This window comes from Carcharhinus amblyrhynchos, chromosome 19 (assembly GCF_965287045.1).
Source record: "Carcharhinus amblyrhynchos chromosome 19, sCarAmb.v2.hapA, whole genome shotgun sequence".
Classification (NCBI taxonomy): Eukaryota; Metazoa; Chordata; class Chondrichthyes; order Carcharhiniformes; family Carcharhinidae; genus Carcharhinus; species Carcharhinus amblyrhynchos.
In genome coordinates this window covers 38,482,539-38,488,538 of record NC_137342.1, presented here as the reverse complement: position 1 = coordinate 38,488,538, position 6,000 = coordinate 38,482,539, and positions in this window count along the sequence as shown.

The following is a 6,000-nucleotide window of genomic DNA, read 5'->3' as shown; positions in this document are numbered from 1 at the left end:
TACTGCTTATGGCTTCCTTTGCCAGGAGCGTTACTTTATATGGTCCGACTTGTCACAATCAAGATGTGGAGATGCCGGCATTGGACTGGGGTAAACACAGTAATAAGTCTCACAACACCAGATTAAAGTCCAACAGGTTTACGTGGTAGCAAAAACCACTAGTTTTCAGAGTGCTGCTCCTTCATCAGGTAAGTTATGATTTACCTCTGACCTTCCCGGTCTCTCTCTTTCCTACAGTGGCACAATGGTTAGCACCGCTGCATCACAGCATTAGGAACCTGGGTTCAATTCCAGCTTCGGGTCACTGACTGCGAGGAGTTTGCATGTTCTCCCCATGTGCGTCTGGGTTTCCTCCAGGTGCTTCAGTGTCCTCCCACAATCCAAAGATGTGCAGATTAGGTGTACTGGCCATGCTAAATTGCCCCTTAGTGTCCAAAGATATGTAGGTTTAGTGGATTAACCATGGTAAAAATGTGGGGTAATAGGGATAGAGCCTGGCTAAGATGCTCCTTTGGAGAGTTGGTGAAGACTTACCAGGCCAAATGGCCTCCTCCTGCCCTATAGAGATTCTATGGTTCCAAGAAATTCTGGTTCTTTTATTTTTCTTGGGTTTTAAACTCTGGCTTAATCTTCAGCTTCTCCAGCACTAATTTTGCAAAGTAACCTGGTCTGGTTCTGAATCAGTTTCTGCCATCTGTTCTGAATCTTGACTAAATTCAAAATGCTTAGCCAACATTTTCAGGAATTCCTGTCCTTTTGTTTCACTGGAGAACTCAAGTCCTATCCATTTAGCAATGGCTTTGTGTTGCTCCATGTCTAAGAACACTAACTTCTGTCAATTCAAACTCCCTGATCCATAAATTCTTGTACATCAAAAGTTGCTCCCTTAATATAGTGTTAGTACTTTTTTAATACATAAAGCTTATTGCTGTAGCTTCTGGTTTGGTTGTAAACAATTTGAACTATGTTATCTTCCCTTCCACTTCCAATTTCTTTGCAGTTCAAAATCTGGCTCTTTTCAGAGCAGCTGAAATCCTGGCTTTGGCTCATTTTGCACGTGTACAATCTGGACACAAGGCCCTTTTTTCAGATCATCCAAAGGGTTGTCTACTTACTTATAATAGGTAACAGAAATTTGTTTAGCCTTGGCTGCCAGAGATCCAAACCATAAGTACCCCGAACCCTCATCAGAGTGTTTCTCTGGGAATCTACCAGTTAATGGGTGGAAAGAGAGATCATAGAATCCCTACAGTGCAGATTGAGGCCATGTAGCCTATCGAGTCTGCACCGACCACAATCCCATCCAGGCCCCATTCCCGTAACCCCACATATTTATTCCACAATCCACTGACACAAGGATCAATTTAGCATGGCCAATCAACCTCACCCACAAAACTTTGGACTGTGGGGGGAAACCAGAGTACCTGACATCTCCCTTTTCTCAGAAAACTCTAGATGGCAGAGAGATTATGGGATTTTGGTCGTTAAAGGCACCTTTGTCAAAAACAGCAGGGCTAGGAAGTGGCAGAGCAGGTGGATATAGCTTTTGCAATAATGAAAACCATAACCCAATTGAGGCAAAAGTGCAACAACTTGCAAACATTTGCTAAGGTTGTTAGCTGTTCAAATAGCTAAACAATGTTCTGCAACAACATGCTTATAATACTGGAAACATGGGATATGAGAATTGCTGGCTAAGCTTACATTTGTTGCCTATCTCTAACCATCCTTAAATTTGGGTAAGTGGCGTCATTGGCCATTGCAGAGAATATACATGATTGTGAGCCTGGAGTCACGTGCAGGCCAGACAGGGTAAGATCAGCAGATTTGCTTCCCTACAGAACATTGTTGTAAAAACCCATCTGGTTTGCCAATCAATGATAGTTGTCACGGTCACCATTATTAAGACTAACTTTATATTCCAGGTTTATTAACTGAATTTAAATTTCACTTTCTGGTGTGTTCGGATTTGAAACCAAGGCCCTAACCTGGGTCTCCGGATTACCAGTTCAGTGACATTGCCACTACACCATTGTCTCCCCACAGAAAACTTTAACAATGTAAGGAATTACAATCAGACAGAATTCTTAACTCTTTTAATTCAGTTCCTCTTAGAATTGTGTAGGAAATATACTTCTTACATTTAAGGGTCATTAGGTGTCTAAAGTTCATCTCACTTGAGGGCAATGTGATGCAACAAAACTTAAAGTACATTAGCAGTCAGAAATTATATCAACCACAGTTTTGACACAATAGACTACTATATTAACTAGCTAACCTCTTAGTCTTACGAAACTTGTCAGTCTGATGATCAAGTCAAATAGAAAACGTTGCTATGTTAAAAATCTTGGTAACACAAATACTAATGGAAATATCAGTATTGATCAGCAACGTCTCTAAGGTAAAATGTTGAGGATTCAAAACGCGCATCAGATACTGAAGCACAAAATCTAGCCAGAAACATTTGTGTAGTAGTGAGGAATGCATTATTGGAGGTGCTGTCTTTCAGGTGAGAGGTTAACTTATTCCATTATTCATGTAGCAATAAAAGATCTCATGATAATATTTGAATAGGTGAGGAGGTGTCTGTCTTAACCAAATTTAAAATCCTCCATCTGCATCAAAATAAACAGGAGCAATCAAACTCAGTATCATTAGCTTTGGATTCTGTTGCTCAGCAACTCATAGACGTTATCTCCGTTGCTCAAACCAATTTCCTGGATTTATAATTTTAACATAGGTTGTTGCGCAAAAGGGTCATTTCAAATATAGCTTTGAACCTGATCAGTGCAAATACCCCAATAAAAACTAATTAAATTTTTAAAATGTAAATGTATTTGGCTGTTTCATATGTTAACCATGTTACAACTCAGCTAATTCAGTGTTAAGGGGAACTTGAATTTCCACTGTCTAAGCAGCTCTGAAGTAATATTGTAAAATTACATAATAATATTCCAACATGTTCAGTCCCCCACAAAGATGATTAAAGCATGAAGCAAAGCCATGCAATTTAATCAACTCAGGATCCCCAATTCCAGCAATAGATTGGCTTGAATGCTCATTGTAACTATCTGCAAATGAGGCAAATTTGAAAACTACAGTTTGATAGTCTATTGCATTTTAACAACATGATGTAGAATACTTTTGAGTCATTTTACTCTTAGGAATGCAAACCTCTTTCCATTCACCATCCCACTTTATGCTTGTTCCTTCTTTCATAGTTCCATTAATAGATTAAAATGATTTTGAACATTTAAGAATACAAATGAGAATTGTTTAACTATTGCAAAGAAAATGTTTAGACAAGAATAAATTCATGAGTAAAGGATACAAAGGAATAAACATAATTACATTAGCTGTATAATGCTGCTAACTTGAATGATTTATGCCCATTGCATTTGTACAATTTATATATGCGCAATGGTAAATCAAGAAAAAATGTTATAATTGAAAAATTTAGGGGTACTGAAGTTGTACAAGATGAAATGTTTATTTCAGCTAACGTTATGTATAATAATACTGCAGTTAAAGAAGGTGACTATTATGACTGGGAAAAAAGTACCGTGAATAGTTGAACTTTTGAAATAAAGTCACAGTTCACGGCTATCCACTTAGTATCAATATGTTTAATGACTGGAAGGATTTCATGTATGTATCTGAAGACATTAGGAATGTCAGATGTGACAGAATGAACCTGTCCGTGGCGCTGGTAGCTTGTGCTGTTTTAATGAAATCATCTTTTAAAGATGCACGACGTAAATGTTACGAATCCAACCCCGTGATCTCAGAGTTTGATTTAAGAGGCAGACAGAGCTGTTTTAAGAGGGGGGAAACAAACCATTTCACGGAAAAAAAAGTTGGGGGGAAATGTAAGAAAGAAATCGAGAGGTAAAATCGAGCGACTTGTTGGTTCCAGTTTATAATTAAAGAACATTGAAGTTTGACAACTGAGTTCTCTCTTCGAGATATTCAGCTGACAACAGCAATCTGTAAGTAAACATTTAAGAGTGTTATAGAACCTAATGTTGTGAAACCTAAGTGAAAATTAACTTTTTTAAGGTTTAAAATGACTAGAGTCCCGATTATTACTTTTTCAGAAGTTGTTATGGCAAAAGATTTTAGAAATGAATAAATTCCAAATACTACCTGATTAAACTTTTCAATTGAGTGAACTGGTCTTACTCGTTTGGAACTGATCGTACTGTCTCGATTTAACATGATGAGTGACTCGATGTGGGTTACATTCCCACCATGTGGATTTTGGTCGGATCCCATTTAGTTTGAGACGGAATGGGACCCCTTCCCTTTATTCACAAGATTAACCCGTTCCAGACCCGAAGAATCGCCAAGTTACAAGTTGATGGAGCAGGTTTTACCTGGCGATTCTGTTCGTCTCCTTATACTCTCGCGACTCGTATCTCCTGGTAATTTATGGCTCTGCCCACCTCCTCCACAATCCACATCTTGGATACTCTTCCCCCTCTTTGTCTCGATTCATCCTCCTGATTGTCAGCTGTTGAGTTGCGCTCATCCCCAGCCACCAACGACAGGAATTGTCAGCGTTTTTCTTCTCCCTGCCCTTTCAAACCTCTGGTGTGGCACGGCACCCTGCAAATGTTCATTCTCAATTCCAGTCCCTGTGCCTCTTCCCAAACTTCCCAGTCTCTGGAATTATCACAGTATTGCCCCATCCTGCTGGCCCCCAAACTCCTCCGATTCTCAGCGGCACACGGCATGTCTCCCAAACTCTTCCAAATTGCTCATGTTCCTCACAGCTTTGCTTTTTTAAAAAAACACAGCTTCTCGAAGATTGTACATTTTCCGGCCGCTCTCTGTCTTAAATGTTTTGTAGCCGTTATTGACAACTACATCCCCCCCCCCCCCGTCCCATTGCAAAATCCCCACATCTAAGATTCCTAACGGCATTTTTTTTCTTCAGCTTCTCCATCCTATGATGAATTGCAAACCATATTTCCTGTGAATACCCTTCTTTCGCCGAGTTTGTCAGCAGCATTGGTCTCTCGATCCCTTTTGCCAGACTTTTCACTCCTTTTTCTCGCTAGTGTTCAACTTTTGCCTCATTTCTTATAATTCCCGGTCCCTGTTGATTCCTATTATCCCGAAACGGGACTCGGGCAAATTTCCCCGAATGGATTATTTACTCAATTCCTTGGGTTTCCCCGTTCTCTGAGACGATTATCCGGATTATTGCCCTCTCTTCCCGGATATCGAGCTGCTATCTGAGATGATTCTCGATTATTCCATTTTCAGCATTTTTTTTATAAATTCATATTCCCTTAAATAACCCAGTATTACTTTCCCCCCCCCCCAATCCATTTTATTTTCATATTTCCTTAAACGGTTCCCTGGATTATTTCTCCAAACCCACAACTCCCCTGGGTGAATTTTAGAATTGTAACCCCTCTTGCTCTGCTCTTTTCCTACTTCCCACCATTTCCAATTATGTTCTCGGGCTTTATTTTGTGTGTGTGACGTGATACTGTCCGTTCTTGGGCTGTTTCCCCTCCCGTTTACTTGGGAGCGTTTCGACCCTCGCTATTTGCATCGATTCCCCGCTGCGCGCTCGTCTCGCGCTTCCAACCGTCGCGCTCGAGCTCGTCCCGCGCTTCAAACGGTAAGCGTCCGCGTGCGGCTGCTACGGTGCGCGTCCTATGCAGTCACGTGATCGCGCCCTCTCCCAAACACCTCACCTGTCTTCAAAACCTTACGCTTGTGCTCTGAAACACCTTGACAGGCATTTTAAAATGGTGAAGTAACCTGACTAGATCAGATTAAATTTCTGTTGGGTTTCAGGCGCAGTAGGGTAGAAATGGAGCTTTTCTGATTGCTTGTAGTTATTTGTTGAATAGAAGTGGACCTACCTGTTGTTAAGTTGATCTTTCTCTGAACTTTAACTGTAACACTACATTCTGCACTCTCCCGTTTCCTGCTCTATGAACAGTACATTTTGTCTGTATAGCGCACAAGAATCAATACTTT